Below are 17,996 nucleotides of genomic sequence, written 5' to 3' on the forward strand. Positions count from 1 at the left end.
TAAACTGGCATTTAGAGGATTAATTATGAAAATGAATTCACATTTACTATACATGATGAGAACTGGAGTTAAGGATCAAAAGAAAAAAAGTTTTTTTTATTCACGTTTAATATTTTTAAACATGTTGACTGTCCTAAAAGGGCTTTTAGAGGGAAAGTGTGATTTTTAAAGGAGAGCCTGGGGGTTAGAGTGCAGAAGCTTAAATTTCAGTGTATGTTTTCATCTTATTTCTTATTTCATCTTATTTCTGGTAATAAACTTATTCTAGGCCACATTCAACCTATCAGAACCAGCTTTACTGACCAAGTAACAAAGGATTTGACTCTGGTTAGCTTTGCTCAACATATAGAAATTGATCACTAAATACATATAAAATAAATATAACTGAAGAAGTACAAAAGGTTTTGTTAATCTTTTTTAGTATAAGTCCATGTGTGTTGACAGTATGGTTGCAAGATGTGCAAATGATGTAAGGATGCTGAATAGACATGATTGTAACTATAAAATAAATTATGCGAGGATGTGGGCAGATTTGTATGTAGGTAGATTAAGATGGTTTTAGATAGTTTACATTAACTGATGCAAATGTGCACTAATTAGCCTCTTTCTGTCATGTGACTCCCTCAATTCCACTCACAAAAGTGGACAGCAGATGTCCCGCTGATGACATTAGGGATTCTGTACTACAGATGATTATTATGTTATTATTATTATGGACCCATAAACATTAAAAAAAATTACAAAATAGTACTAATCTATTTACACAAATGGCAATGACTCTGAAAAATAAGGTGGGGTCACAAAAGAGCAAGCTCACAAACTGAAAAATGTGCAACAATCAGATAAGAGGATCCATACTAGACTATCCTGGAATCTAGGATTGTGTGTACTTAAAGCTCCAAGCCTATGAAAATTTTACTACTCAAGATTTATGTCATTCATAGCTGGCCTGCACAGGTAAATGGATGGGCCCCTTAAAGTAACAGTGAATGGGCCTTACAAAGATGCTCTTTATTAATATTAAGGCATGTACAACTGATCTGCAGCTAACACTTGCCTCTGTAGTCCTGAACCAATCTATGGAAGCCCATTTCAATTTTCTTACAATAAGAATTTTTTAAAACATAAGTTACTATTTTAAAAAATATAAGTATCTTCAGTCAAAATCATGAGATAAAAAGTTAAAATCTTAAAAATCCAAATAATAAGATTAAAAGTAAAAGAAAATTCACAAATAAGACATCAAAATTCAGAAATAAAATGTCAAAATTAAGGGATGAAATTTTAAAATTCGGAATTTTGAAAGAAAAATGAAAATCATGAGATAAAAAGTGGAAATTTTTCGATTTAAAGTCAAAATGATGACATAAGAAGTCAAAACTGCAGAAATCTAAAGTTATGAGTTAAAAAAAGTCAAAATTTTTAAATAGCAAGTTAGGATAGGGATATAAAAAATCATTACTATGATGACAAATTATTAAATTATTTCAGAAATATGGCTTACTATCATAATTTTGACTTCTGTCCTCATTATTATGACTTCAAATATCATAATTTTGATTGTTTATATAATTGAGTTTTTTACCTCAGTTTTGTATTCAAACTTTACAGTTTCATGTTTTTCTCAATATGACTTTTAATGACTTTTTATTATGCCATCATTTTCTCATCAAATTAATAATCTAACTGATAATTAAGGATTTCTTTCTCATAATTATGATTTACTATTTCAAAATCTAAATTTGAAATATTGTTTTTTTCTTTGATTTTTTAACTTTTATGCTTTTACTTTCTAAGGAGCAGAAATGGGTTTGGCAAAAAGCTTTCAGGCAGATTGAAAATTTTTTGCAGTTCTTATCATTGGCTACTTGCTGAAATTTGTGTTTCAGTGCAATGGGACTGTCTACAATGTCAATATTACAAAAACAGGTAAACCATCTTAAAAAGGAGGGGTTTACATTTTAAAACAGACAACACTAAAAATGTCTGCAGCGTAGATACAGCTCTAACATTAATTATATTCAGGAAACCACATGTTGTGTATTTGGTGTGCTGAGCAGGCTGCAGCCATCGTCTGAATTATAAGTAAAGACGCGTCAGTCCATCAAACCAAAGACAAACTGGTGTCCTAATATCCAATGGAAATGAGCCCGCTCTTGAGGAAATTTCCAGAGCAGGTTTAATATTCAGCTGCTGTGATGGCTGGGATAGAATAATGAACCATCTGCTGATCTGTATCTAAGGCCTAAGTAGAGACAGAATGAATAATTACAGCTGCAAACAGCGGCAGTGCCTTTATTAGTGGAAACAAGCCAAACTGCTGCGGCTCAGATGGAAAGAGTAAATAAGTGAATCAGGACTAAGTAAGACTAAAGGAAGAGCTAATGCAGGGAAGTAGACACAACTAAGAAAAGTTAACGCTCACTTAAGCAAAGATTTTCCTCTGAAGTAGACACAAAACTGACAATCCAATAACCTGTGAGCGTAGAACATGGACGACCATCAGCAGACACCGCACATCAGTAAACAAAGTGAGACTATTTGTCGGCCTAGTGAGAAGCATTTCTCAGGAACCCACAAGAACACAAAAATCATCTCAGTCCAAACAAGATGATCTGCCTTCAGTGGAAGTCATCACAGCAGCATGATTATGAAAACAGAAGCACTCTGTTCTGTGTGCACTTGAACTCTCTGACCACATACTGATAACTTTACAGGTTTAAATGTGCATATTTACTCCATATTCAGCAATAAAAAACAATAACTTGACAATGACATATGTTTCCTTGACAAAGCCAAATAAAAATACTATTTAAGCAAATTACTATTTGTATACAAATCCACATGTTAAAGATTTTCTCCTTAGCTTTGAAATTCATTATCCTCAAGTTAACATGTTTAACTTATGAACCATGTAAATCCTAGTCATTTTATTAACTTGTCTTTTTAACGTTTGATGGTGATTTGTGGCCTGAACTTTGCTTGGAAGGCAGCGGCTGCCTGGAAGGCACATCCCACCTTCCAAAGGCTTTCCAATCAGGTACAGTCATGGCCATAACCTATCATCCAATCACCAGTCACCATCATATCGAGGAAGTGACTTGCCACCTCCCCAAACAACTATGCTATTTTGCTTGCAAGCTTCTATATTAGGCATAAGTTGGTTGTGCAAAGCTGTAAGGCAGTTAGACATAGCAAGCACTTACCTTCCAGGCTGTGTTTGTGTACTAGCTACCCAGTCAGCCTGCTGGTTGAGAATAACTGAAAGGTGCCAAGGGCCTGCCTAGTTGGTAGCTACTATAGGTGTCACCTGGAAGGAAAGTAGTAAATATACCTAGCTGCCGTACTAGGAATGGGTATCATTTGGATTTTTTCCCCAACACTGTAAAAAGTACCTGAATTGATACTTTAGAGAGGAACAAAGTGTGTTGAAAGTCAGCAGGTGACTAGAAGCTGTCTGGGCATCATAAATGAGTCAAAGAAATATCCTTATAAGATGTCAGTGGAATATGGGACATGTAAAGGAAACTAGTGTAACTTAACACATAAATCACACATATTCCATAATGATTTTCTTGCTATTCATTTGGAGTGGTGGGGTATCAAAATGTAGTATCAATATCTGTGCTGTGATTCGGTCCGGTAGGTACCAGATGTGTTGGTACTGGTACCATGTCAGTACCAGATTTTGATACTTATCCCTGTGCCTTACAGTTATCTACAGCTACACAGGCAGCCTGGAAGTAAAGCACTAATTATGCCTAGATGCCAAAAAAATATCTAAAATCAAAGGACTGCCTGGCAAGTAGATAGTATTTGTGTAGCCTGGAGGGTAGAAGCTAACAAGCAAGCCAGCACAGTTACCTGGGGAAGCGACAAGCTTACTCCCTACTCAGGATGGGAACTGGTGATTGGGTGACAATGACTTCACCTGAGTGACAGGCTGTTGGAGGGCTGCTGCCGCCTACCAGATGAAAATGAGGGCACCAATCACCATTTAACCTTTGTAACACTTTTGAATGACCCAGAAACGTTAAACATGAATAAAAACATTTACCAGTCTTCTACATAAAAGCTCAACAATTTAAATCACCACCTCTCTTAAATCAGTTTACAGAGAACAAATCAAAAATACTTAAACAAAACATTGAGTGTGCCCATATTTTGAAAGACATACTTTCAGTGTGCTTTGGGAAATAACAGCTTAACTAGCTGCTGAATTAGCATTAGCACGCTAATCGCGGTTAGCATCGCGTTAGCATTTAGCTCGTGTTTACTAAGCTTTTCCTTTACTCTGTAATGTTCAGCACAGTTTCCAAGTAAACGTAGTCACCCTCTGCAGTGATAGATAACACAAAACTGAGTTTATCTGAGTCATCTACTGTTCTAACTGAAGCTAAGCAACTCATAAAGCTGTCGACTTTAAGGTCTCTGCATGTTGGAAATATAAACGCAAACTTTACCTAACGTCACCACTAGTGTTTACCTCTGTCATTATAATACCAGAATCATGTTTACAGTCAGCTTATCTGTTAATAATCAGAATAGCTCTGCATTACCTGCCTAGTTGAACTCTCTCACCACAAACACATAACTTCCTCTACTGTTGAGAGCTCCTGCCCTGTGTAAAGAGCGCCCTCTACTGACCTCTCTGTTAACCAGGTATGCAGCACACACATTAGAGGTTGCAGGTCCAGAAAATTAACAGGTGTGTTACTGAGTAAAGTTTTCTGTTCAGTGTAACCTTAATTAATTACTTAATAAGTTGATTAATTTAATTAAAAATAAAGGTGGGGCTAATATTGTCAAGTCTTTTTCAGTGCCCGATGCCACATTAGCATAAGTTCAAACAGGAAAAATGTTTCATTTCCATTCCTGTTCATTCTCCATCACTCATTCATGTCTCCATTTTCCTGCTCTGTGATCAGCTGGTATTGGCATCCACTCAGTCAATCCCATTCTACCACAACCTCTCTAAAAACAAAGCATGACAGTAATGCATTAAAAAAAAATCATCAACTATGAACCACAATCACGTCATGTTTATGCATTTTTACAGACAACCCTACTCCTTATATGTAACAATACATTTTTCTTCAGCACAAATAATTAAAAATATAAAAAATAAAGTTCTTGATTTCTATGAAAAATGCTCTGAGTATTGCAAAGGTAACCATTCACTTACTTTGAATCATGGCCTTCTGCAAATCTGTCAAAATAACTAAAAGCAATATTTTGGAGTTTCATTATTGCTCTTAATGGTCATGCAAACTTTTTTTTGAAGTGAATGACAAAGGTCAAAAGTAAAGTGATGCTCAAGGTTTTTCAGTAGCTTGGTGTGATTGAAGGTCAAATGAAGTATGAATAAAATCATTTACGTTGAAAAACCTTCAAGTAGCATGACTGGTGCTGTCAGCAGACATGTAACTGGATTAAAGCTGACATGTGATGTAAAGAGGAAGAGGCACAGCAGGGTACACCTTAGGGACTTCTCTAGAAAACATCTACTGGGCGGTTTCCAAGCAGAGCTAATGGAGAGAGCAACTGTGATACAATCCAACACAGTGAAATGCAAGATTTCAAAAGATGCAGCAACATTGATCATAAAGATACAGTGGACTGATAATATGGACTTTGTTGCACAGGATAAGGCCCAGTGATCCATTCTCTGTCAGGGTCTGAGCTGAGAGATTGAGACAAACAGCCACAGAGTCAGGGCGGCCAATCTAACATATTGGGGACTTTCCAAGTGGGCCACAAACTTTAGGGCTGCAATAATTTTTTTTTCTTCTGATAATCACCAGCCAGTAGAGCAGTGGCCCGTTGATGGTTTACACCCCTCCCCTCCCCACTCTGCTCCTGCTGAGAAAGTGAAGGCGTCTGGAGACAGCAGAAACAATCAATAGGATATGCAGATTAAAATCACCCAAAAGGAAATAAACAAAAGAAAAAGCTGTCAGACAAGATGCTGCGAAAGTTGTAAAGCCTCTGCAGTCTCCAGAGCAGACGTGGTCTGATTCTGTATGCAGCTACATGTGGAGGAGGAGAGGAGAGGCACAGAGCAGGTGTGTGACAGGAAAGCAAAGGTACATCGTGAGCTCAAGGAGAGTGAAGCAGAGAGTGAGTAAGCTCTGTGGTTGCATCATGATGGTATCATAAGATAAGCTTATAAACATCATTAGACTGTAGGTATCCTTTATGTTCTTCTTTATCTTTAAAGATTTATGGAAGACAGTTTGTGTTTGTGGAACAGTTTTAATTGAAGCCTATAGTTCTTCTGTGAGCTAGAGCAGTGGTTTTCAAGTGGTGGGTCATATAGCTGAGGCCTGTTAGGTTAGCTATTACCTACCAACACTGATGCAGTGAACGGAAGCCATCTTGGTTGTTTACAAAATCTAAAAACGGTCTTGAAGCCTTCCACTTTTATATGAACAGTTACTAGTTAAATCTAAATCAGGGTGGATGGTTATCTGTCTGAGGAAGGTCACTAAGAGGAAATAAAATGCTAGAATAATGGAATGGCTTGTAGATACTATTCTGGTCCTCAGTCTATATTCAGATATTTTGTCTTCTCAGGGAAGTATTTATTCCTGGACTGGATCAATTCAGTTCATAGTAGCTCTGGATTTTTCACAGCCATTATCAAGCTTTCACTTTCCATTTTTCTTCAGTAGACCTGATCAGTCTTCATCAATCCTCCTCACACTGCCTTTACAATCAGTAAATTTTATTCGAGCTCACTGCAGCTCACCTGATTTCCCTTTTTTTCTGCTGCTGCAGTTTCTGTTTGGCCACATCAAACTCTTGGCAGCAGCCGCTGGCTCTCAGCCAATCAGGATAAAGCTGCAGAGCCCCAGTTATGCAGCAATGATAGATCAGCTGATTCTTTATGTTTTTATCGTTCTACACCAGACATACAGACATGCCAACAAACAGCACAGTGGTTTATAAAGATATAGTTTAACCAGGTTTGGCATTCAGAGATGCTGGTTCAGATTTAGGTCACTCACTCTTACTTTTACTGTACAGTATGTGTGTTTTCTTGCTTCTCATGCATCATTGATAGTTACAGCAGTCAACAGAGCTCTGCATTCACAGAGAAAGCTTTTTCATATATTTGCCTGAAATCAACTTGGTATCATTACATCTATAAGAGATTCTGAAAGTCTTCTCTTGTAAAGTGGAATAAGAGTCAGTACAGATCTGGCCAATTAAAGTAATCATCTCCTTCTGCAGCACTATATGATGTGTGCCCATCATCACAGTCATCCATTAAAATAAAACATATACTTAAAAAAACATGATGTCAATTCTGCCACCAGGGCTTCACAATCAATCAAACAAACAGATGAAGGAATCCTGAGATAAATGCCCCTCCACCCTCATCACAGGTGAAAACACACTGAGTCTTCAAATCACTTGTTCTAATGAATAAAACAATATTATAATACAGTCTAAGTCAGTGCACTTTGCTATTATCATATAATATTGATACCATGGATGGTTAATGCTTGATCTAAGCATTAGCTAGCAGTGCCAACACAGAGAAGCCCCAGTGTAGCAGTTTAACTGGTGTTAGATTAACTGGTGATATGTCCCGATGTCATAGGGGCGTGGCTTTTTAGAACTCTTTTATTTTCTTCCAAAAAAAACATAAAATTCCTTCCTTATAAGAATTTATTTATTGCCTGCAGCAACATTACCTTCAGTAGGAAAGAGTTTATAAAGGTTAAAGCAATAAATATTTGACCAGAATTGTAAGTGCCTGTGCAAAGCCTGTGCAAAATAACGCAAATGGCAGTGACATGTCAAGAGAAAATTCTTCATTTAGATAAGGCTGAACAATGCGACATGTATGTCACATATGCTGGAAGAAAATTGTTCTGTGCTACAAGTTCTTTTTTTCCCTCATAGCACCAGTAAGATGACAGAGGTGGGGTTGTGTTTTCAATTTTCGACATGATACTAATGTCCCGAGCATGTCTCAAGCTGAGTCTGAACACAACCTTTAGGCTGCATGTAAGTACAAACGTTCCCAAATCCACAAATCTGTTGCACCCTTCCTCTGCATCCGCCTCATACACAGCAAACTGTCACAACACACTCCAGTTTTCTTTTCCACAGATGATACTTTTGTAGTTGAAGTTATTATGTCTTATAAGCTTTCTTGTTAAAAAGTGTTTCATTCATGTTTCTGCTTGAACCTTTTTAAAAATGCATTTATTTATTTAACCTTTATTTTGCCACGTTAGTCCCATTCATCAGAGATCTCTTTTTCAAGGGAGACCTCACCAAGAATGACAGCAATACACAGTTTCATTAACAAATTCACTCATAATCATGCGGTACACATTATATATGAACGACAATAATCATCAGTTAAAACACTGCCATTTGAAGGGTTTGGATTCAAGAATTTTTACTAAACATTTCAAACTGTTCAGAGTCAGCAAGTTTTGCAGTTTAAAATTAGTCTGGAGATTGTTCCAAGAAAAAGAAACAGAAAATCCAAAAACCCTCTTTCTCAACTCAGTTTGGGCTTTGGGAACAACAAACAGCACAAAGTCAAACGAACGCAAGTTTTGTAATCCATCCTTCAATATTAAAAGGAAAGAAAGGTAGTATTTTTCCCTAGATTGGCTTTATAAATTTTAAAAAGTCTAAGATGACGTGTTTTAGAATATTAAGTATAATGGCAGGTAAGAAATCCACAGTTTGTGATAAATCTCAGAGCTCCTTGTTACACACTGTCACATATGAAGAATCTGAGCAGAAGTAAAACATCGCTATAATCAAGAGCAGGTAAAAATGTAGACTCAAAAAGGCTCTATATGGCATAAAAGGAAAAGTAGGACTAGTTTCTGCAGTAGAAGTCAAGCAAAACCTTCAGTTTTTTTAGCAACATGGCCAGGAAACTCTTGTAAATGAGATTTGTAATCTCAATGAGGCTTTCCTGGTAAAATACATTTAAATAAAAAATAAATAAATATGCTCCTTGAAAGAACCTTGAAGTTTTCTAACAACTGTTGTTGCAGTTTTTCTCTACTGCTGGTGAACAAATGAAATATGGACTTCTGCCAGCAGATGAAGCTTTTATTTCTTGCAAGAAAGGTCAATCAGCACACACACACACGAGCGGTCAGTATGCAGCAAAAGACCCAGAACCTGGGGAGACTAGAACATTTATGCTTGAGGAAACGCCCCCCCCCCCAAGGTATGCTTGACACCCCTCTGTCTGGGAAAAATCCACACCAGCACAGGGCTTTGTTTCCAGGGTTCTGGACATCACAATTTAAAATACAAAAGGGCCTTTTGATTCAGTCATTGTCTAGGATTAACACCTAGTCAGGAACTAGCATAGTCACCTTTTGTTGCTTCGTATTTATATATGCAGTGAAGTCGACACCTTCCTAGCCCTATCGTTTTCCCATGTCTGTGAGAGGGTAGGCTCCATAGAAAAGAGAACGGTGGGGGGTGTTGGGGGAAAGAGGTGAGACAAAGGAGCTAAAATCCCATTACAAAACCCTAAATATTTCAAAGAAGATGCCAACTCGATTTCTTGATCATATTTAGCAACTATTTTCTCAGACAGTGTGCTTGTAGCTGCTCTTATGGATATAAAGAACATGAGTTTAGTTTTTATCCGCGTTTAGAACAAGTTGCGGCTGACAAAGCTGATGTTGGACTAAATCAAAAGCATGATCCCAGTCACATGACTCTGCAGCTGCACAGCAACAAGTTGGGGATCAGTCGATCTCCCTCCAGGACATCCTTTTTTGCAGCCCTGGGATGAAAATCGGATCGTCTGTTTTTTTAATGTTGCTAACAATGTTAGCAACAATAACCAGGGCATACACAGAGCAATTTCAAACCAACTCTATGACAGTCTTGGTGTTATGTCAGCTAATACCATCGTGCATGATTTATGCACTCACATTAAAAGGTCCGATGGTCGTACACTGTACAAGTGAAGTTGGGACAAAAGTCTGTGGAGTTTGCTTTGAAGAAGTGTCCCATACATTTAGGCTGAAGTCGTATCTATACATATCCTCGCTCACACTCTCTTTACCGCTATCTCTCTCTCTCTATCCCAGTAGGGGTAGGAGGGCATTAGAGGGTCATTCCTGCTGTTGTCATGATGATTTAAGATGCTGTCTTCTGACAGTTTACAAAGTAAAAAAATACCCCAAAGTTGAGGATTCTGCTTGTGGTTCTGCTCTCACAGTGGGAAGGTGTGGAGACAAAAATATCAGACATGCCAGAAATCCATCCAACCAGTTGGGAGCAGCTAGGCAGGCTTAAGTTGGGGCGTGGTCAGCCATCATAACTGCCTGTACACAGCACAACAATCAACTCATGATCTAATTGATCTAACTCATGATCTAAAGTGAGTCATACAACTCAGAATTTGTGGTGGAATCAGATGAAGTTGCACAGTGTACATCTGGCTTTAGCGACTGTCTGCAGACACAGTTCGTGGTAGAGAAGACATTTAAAGAGATCAAAGAGGTCAAACGCCTCTTCTGGGGGTTGATTTATATTATACTTTGACCAAAGTACAGCACAGATGTTTCATGTAGACCACAGGGGACTGTGGTTAAAAGTGGAAAAGGGTATGATGTGTCACCTTTAAATAATCTTTGGAGCTTTAAGGGAATCACTTGCCTTCAGCCTCATGTCCAGGAAAAAAGTGCGTCATGGCCACTGAGGTGTCTGATGTTCCCGTCTGTAGCCTGGAGGAATATTTAGGTCAATCTTTCAAGCTGTCACACTCTTCACATCTTTCATTTGTAGGACTTTGACCCGTCACATTGAGTTGTCCTAACACCATCCAAAGGACAAAGCATTAACAGACACTGCAGGCCTATTCTTTTTGCAAATCTAATAAGTATTATGAGATTGAAAAACACATCCAAGTTTATGTAAATGAAGGAGTTAGCTTCCAGTAATCAGCTCCATGTAGTTTCAAAATGACAAAAGGCTGCTATTGTTCTTAAAGGACAGTACAGCAGATCTCTTTAAGATCTATTAAGTACATGTAAGCAGTGAAATGAAGTGTAGTAGACAAAGAAGCTGGCCGTGTGAGTCTAATCAGCATATGCAACTTCCCTGACTCGACCTTGCCAAGCTCATCAGGAGCTACTAATGAGGACACTGGCTGATAAAGGAGAGGGACAGACCCTGCCTCCTGGAGCAGTCAAACAATTAGCTTTTACAGCTACTCGCCTTTCCTCTCTGCCTCACCGTCAGAAGAGTGGAGCCTGCAAAGATTCATTTATACCTCCCCATCACGCTGCCTGTGGACACACAGAGCAGCGAGGAGGAATGGTCAAATATGCATGAGGTGTTGGCATGAGAGTACAAAGAAAAGAGGGCAGCGGTCACGACCATTTCTAATGGATATTATCTGGTGTTTGGACAGGGCAGCATGTCTAGATTTACATCGACCACAGTGACTGTGCAACTATGTAAATGTGGAAGCGTTCTGAAGCACTACAGTCATCAGATTAATTTGGCAATCCAACAAAGTTTGGTGCATAGACTGTATGTGGAAGTGGGCGTTGCCACAGTATCTGGGTTAAGGGATGTTTTTCCCCAGGTACTTTTCTTCTCAGTAAGCCACAAGCATCATATTATTACTTCAACATCTACTTATTTTGTCAAGAAAATTGTACTTCCAAATGAGCATGTCTCCTTTTTGTGCCTTTTTGTGCAAAACAAGACTGAACATTTCTTGTTCTGCTTTAGTCTGGCTGTGCTTTGCTGCTCCCTCTGCAAGCTGCTTTTCTGCAACCCTCCTCCACCCCAGATCCTTCTTTATTCTGTTTCCGGCTTAATTATTGGCATTCTGTTGTCACTGATGCCCGCTGTGCTCAATCAAACTGGAGGGAAACACACAAAGACAGGAAGTATACATTGGGAAATGGACAACAAATGAGAAAAAACAAGAAGTGCTGAAGATTAACGCAGAAAGAATTCAGGACCAAAAGGATACCTACATAATAAAACAGGAAATAATATCAAAATATGAAAACATTAAAAGTCAAAAGACACTTTCAGGAAAAATATCAGCTCATTGTGAATTTGATGGCAGCAACACACTAAAAAAAGTAGGGACAGGGCCACTTCTACTATTAAGTAGAATCCCCTCTTCTTTTAACAACAGTCTGTAAATGTCTGGGAAGTGAGACCAGTTGCTGCAGTTTTTAGAGAGGAATGTTGTCCCATTCTTTCTTGTCTGATGTAGGATTCTAGCTGCTGAAGAGTCCCAGGTCTTCTTTGCTGGATTTTTCATTGCATGATGCTCCAAATAACCTTGCAAAGCAGATGGATACGCCCATTTCCTTGTTTCTCACTGGCGAATCCATCTTGCAGAGCTCCTGTCTGAACCGTTTGGGCCTGGTTAGAAAGTGACAGGACCAATCAGCGTCAAGGGGCAGTACTTTTGGGCGCAGCAGAGTTGTGACATAAGCAAGCAGCAACAAGAGGCCGGTGCAGTAATGGCAGAAGACAGTAGTGTGGATGCTGCTAAAGCGCCACTTTTGTCAGAACTTGACAAGTCTTTATTAAAAGAAGAACAAAGAATAGCAGTGAGTTGTTTTCTTTTCAAAAAATGACAAAAGTCGTGCATTGACATGTCTACAGTCACCATGTTTTGCGTTATGCAGCTCTAATGGAGTTTACGCCTTTGGTAGAGGCGCAGCTCTCTGGAAGCTATGTCACGTGTTTTGTTGCTCTGATTGGCCCTTAAAGATGTGACAGACAGAATGTTCATCCAATCACCCTCTGAGTTTTTTCAAGGGCTCTGCCCTTTCCCAAACGCTGTGTATGAGTGGTTTTCCAGATGGATGTGTGAAACAAATCCATCTGGTGTGCCAGGTTAGCACCAAATGTTTTCCACTGATGAAAAGTCCAGACTGCAGGCAGGCCAGTTCAGCACCCAGATTCTTCTGCTGTGAGGCCATGCTGTTGTGATGGATGTGGTAAGTGGTTTAGCATTATCTTGCTAAAATATGCAAGGACTTACCAAATGAAGAGGTTGCCTGGAAGGGAACATATGTTGCTCTAAAACCTTTTTATACTTGTCAGCATTGATAATGCCTTCCCAGATGTGCAAGCTGCACACATCATAGGCAACTAATGCAACTCCATACCATCAGAGATGCAGGCTTTTGAACTGTGCGCTGATAGCAAGCCTGATGGTCCCTCTCCTCTTTAGTCTGCAGGACACGGCATCCATGGTTTCCAAAAGAATGTCAAATTTTGATTCATCTGACCACAGAACAGTTTTCCGTTTCCCCTCAATCCATTTTAAATGAGCTTGGCCCAGGGAAGATGGTGGCATTTCTGAATAATGCTCACATATGTCTTTTTTGCCGATAAAGCTTTAGCTTGCATCTGTGGATGACACGGCCAACTGTGTTGACAGACAGTTTATGGAAGTGTTCCTGAGCCTATGCCTGTGATTTCCAGTACAGAATCGTGCCTGTTTTTAACCGCCTGAAGATCACCAGCATCAAATATTGACCTTTGACCTTGTCATTTATGCTCAGAGATATCTCCAGATTCTCTGAATCATTTGATGATATTATGCACTGTAGATGGTGGGATATTCAAAGCCTTTGTAGTTTTACATTGAGGAACATTTTTCTGAAATTGTTCCACAATTTTGAGGCTCAGTTTTCTGCAAATTGGTGCCTACCTTTACTTCGGATAGACTCTAAAATGCTCCTTTTTACCCCAGTCATGTTACTGCCCTGTTACCAATTAATTTAATTAGTTACAAAATGCTCCTACAGCTGTTTTTTATTGGTACCTCTTACTTTTCCAGCCTTTAATTGCCCCGTTCCTACTTTTTTGAGATGTGCTGCTGCAGACATCAAATTCAAAATGAGATATTTTTCATGAAATTGTGAAATGTCTCAGTTTCAACATCTGATAAGTTGTTTAAGTTTTATTGTGAATAAAAAATGGGTTCATGAGATTTTCAAATCATTGCATTCTGTTTTAATTACATTTTGTCCCAACTATTTTGGAATTTGGGCTGTATTTCATTTAATATCTTGGACAATGGTTTGACATTTAAAATAGGGTGTGGACATATAAATACAGCAATCTTTTGTTCTCTGGGTTACAAAGATGGATGTTTCACTACCCAAAGACCTCAGCGGCCACAACCACACATGCCACTTTTCTATTTTCACGCCATCTCCTGTGGATCGCCACTTAGTGTGAACATCAGATCCATTCTGCAATCATCAAACAGCCACGGGCAGCAACACATAAAGCACCCACTTGTTGCCCGAGGGGCCCAGACAACATCAGTGGGAACGTGAGTGTTGATCAATCAAGCTGAGGGGGTCTGTTGTTGAAGCAGAGAAGGCTGTATTTCCTCCTGAGCTGCAGATAAAGAAACATTGATTTGCCCCGCTCAGCACAACACCGGCTATCCAGACGTACTCATCACGCTAAATTTAGACCGCTACCAATTCAAGGAGAGCAGAAGAGGATTTTTTACACAGAGCAAATACAGCCTGTGAAGACCATGTGCCAGCACTGCAGCGGGCGGCCCCTCTGTGAACATCCTCCAGGGATGTTTGAGAGTGATGATGACTTTCTGGGGCACTCATCTTGTGTAAATACATACAGGAGTGACCCCGCTACGTTAGTTACCTGCTTTCACCGTGTTCCCTGAGAGCCACGGAGGTACAATGTGGTGCAGGAGGCCTACAATAGTGGAGAATACCGAGGAGGGTTTCTCCTTTCTGAAAGAGAAAGCCTCTCGTCTAACAGACAAGATAAAACAACACCAGACTGCAAACAGATAAATGAAGCAGCAATAATGCATATCCAGCTTCACTCTAATGGTTCCTGTAGCTTTAGATCAGTCTGCAGAGTGAAACTACATGAGTAAATAATTAAACATAGATGTGTTTAGTATGTAATGCAAGCAAAAGCCTGCCCAAACAAAGACAGCTTTATTTGAATAAGAAACCAAATGTTCCAGCTAGAGTAGTGGTAAAATAAGAAATGAGCAGCTGTTGTGAAGCTCTCTGTATAAGACTAATAGCTAATGTCTTCTGCAAAATCAGTGTAGGGAAAATGCATTTAAATATATCAAATCCAAAAAACTTAATTCTTGAGGGAAAGAGGGAACATTGCAACGATGCAGCAATGATAAAACTGTCTGTTTCAGTCTAGACTGTGTTTGGGTGAAAATGCAGAGGAATTTAAAAAGAGCAGTGACATTTAAACAATGAAAATCAGAGGGAAATGTCAGCATCTTCAGCTATTAAATCCAGCTCAGAGCTCTTCAACAACTCTCAAGAATTTTGACAACTAGAAGTCAGACAATCCTGCAGACAGCTGGTTCTTTTATAACCAACATTTTTACAGCGATTCAGCACACATTTGTCACATTTCTGACTGAACAAGTTACTTTGATTCATTTGATAGCATTAACTTATTGATCGAACTGCATGAGGATAAGTCACCCAAAGGCTTAGCACTGTGAGCCTCTACATTAGTGGCTCTCAAACTGGGGTCTGCGAGCTAAAGTAAACTAGATAAGCACTCAGAGAGCGCAGACCTCCGCCATCAGCCCTATCTCCCAATAGTGAAGAATCCTTTAAAAACATTCCTGGATTCAAACGGTGATCCGGATGACTCCCAAAAGCTAATTTGCTGATTACTCCCTCCTGGTGGGGTGAAGACACGGTGAGGCAAAACATTGGCTTCGCTACGTGTGGACTGTCATGGCGGATGCACCCATGGTCTCACCAGATGACTTAAAGTCATGGCAGAGGGTGAATATTCCTCTATTCCTCCCAGCATTGTGAGTATTCTTGCTACAATTCGCTGTCTTTCTCTCTGTTACACTGCGACTCGTCTCCTCGACCAGGAGTGTGTCTTTCAAACTCTATAAACTCCAAAACTTTGAATAAGTCACTCATGTCTGCCATCTCCTGGTGTAAAGTGGTAACAGCGCAGACTTCTGCCATTAGCCTTATCTCCCAATAGTAAAGAATCCTTTAAAAAATTCCTGGATCCAGACGGTGATCCAGATCAGTCCCAAAATCTAATCAGTTCTTCCTTATGCCATTTCCTGAAAATTTCCTGAAAATCTGTCCATGACTTTTTGAGTTACATTGCTAACAAACAAACGAACAAACCCACCCAATCACATAACCTCCTTGGCGGAGGTAATTATTAAAGTAATGCCATGTCACTAAAAAGCAAAAAAATACATAAAGGGACCACAGCACCATAAAACAACCATACTAAACCAGTGACTCCCACATGAGTCAGCTTTGGGCCAATAAAAACTCAGATATGATTTTGAAATATCATGTAAATCTATCACTCATCGCTAGGGCTGCAGTAATCAATTCTTTTTGTAATCGAGTATTCTATTTATTCTTCTGGTGATTAATCGAGTACTCTAATAAGAAATATTGCATTTTTTTAATCATTCACTTTGGCTTTTTAGGTCCCCTAAATGAACATCTTCTATATAAAAAATGGTATTAACAGGTTCTCTAAAGAAAATATGTTCTACAAAGTGCACTGAAGTTCTGATGACAGTTTACATTTCTTAAAGTTACAAGGACAGGAAGTTAAATAATTACATTAGATTATGCCATATTTGGGGTTTTAGGGATCCTCTCCCAGGAAATGTTTGGGGCCAACACTTTATTTCTCTCATTGTAGTTCATATTTATTTTCTAATTTGCCATTAAAGTAAAGGGAGACGTAATCATTTTAACAACCTCTACTTTATGCATGAATGTAATAGTTCACATTATAGCAAGAAAAAAGCTCCATCATTCACACAGCGGTCTGATGATGTCTGAGGGGTGAACCTTTAGATTACAGGAATATGGTCTATTTTTTCGAAGTGTGTTCACTTTTCATTTGTGCATATTTTTGTTTGTGAGGTCATCCACCATAATAATCTGACCTCTAAGACCATCCACTGACATGGAGAACATCTTAAAAAAGCTGCTTCTATGACCTGTTGAATCCTGACTGTATGATGATGAACTTTAACCTATTTGGTCACTGTCTCAGTCACCGTCTGTGGCAATAGTGTGTTTCTGTTTAATTGGTGTCAATTCATTATCGATACAAGTCTTATCAAACCATTGGGGATGCTAAAACATTTTGAAAAACACGCTGGAGTCAAGATGTCAGTGCGCTGAATTTTAGATAATTTATAATTAAATGTATAATGTGCACACATGGAAGAGAGAGAGGGGGGCGGGGAAAGCACCAAAACAGGACTGGAATCGTGACGGCTGGCTGTCTTCTGTGAAACCGTCGAGTAAGTCAGAAAAGTTTATGAAATTCCCTGAAGTCTGCAGACACAAACTGAGCGCTGTCTCACACCAGCGAGTCATGACCAGAACAGCCCCAGAATAACTGAAACCAAGTTCATGTTTGGTCCAAGTCTAGTGCATTTATGCCTGATAACAAAGACATTTAGCCCAGATCTGGTTCAACGCCAGCCCAGCCTGTGCCGACTTAGACTTAGAGTCGGATCTGGGCTGAATGACTTTGCTATGTCAGAGGTTTTAATAGCTTTTGGATTTATTTATTTATTTATTTTAATTTAACTATTATTAATTTTTGGTTTAGATGTCAGTTTAGTTTTTATTTTGCAAAAAAAACTTTAGTTTACTTTAGTTTATTAGTTTATTTTTGTGTCAGTTTTACTTTTTATGCAATGCGGGCTACTTGTCAGGAGCAAGAACCAAAAGGGCCAGAAAAAGTAAACATTATAAAATTCTAAAACACATATTCAAACAGGCTATTCTTCATTTTGAAATTTATTGACCCAAATTGGACATTTAAAAGCAACTCAAGACCTAAAATTAATTACTGAAGTCATCTTCAGACAAATCAGGCCATTGCATTATCTCCAGGCCTGCTTGTACATTTATGTCAGTTTGATGCTGTCAAAAACTAAAACCAAGGAAATCCTGTCCCTAATTTTA

At 38.9% G+C, this 17,996-nt stretch overlaps 1 protein-coding gene across 1 annotated transcript in view; it reads right to left on the minus strand.

Moving 5' to 3' along the window:
• LOC121516988 (potassium voltage-gated channel subfamily KQT member 2-like) overlaps positions 1-17,996 on the minus strand; it is a 55,170-nt gene that overhangs the window by 26,107 nt on the left and 11,067 nt on the right. The window lies entirely within an intron of this gene.

Source organism: Cheilinus undulatus, linkage group 11 (assembly GCF_018320785.1).
Source record: "Cheilinus undulatus linkage group 11, ASM1832078v1, whole genome shotgun sequence".
Taxonomy (NCBI): Eukaryota; Metazoa; Chordata; class Actinopteri; order Labriformes; family Labridae; genus Cheilinus; species Cheilinus undulatus.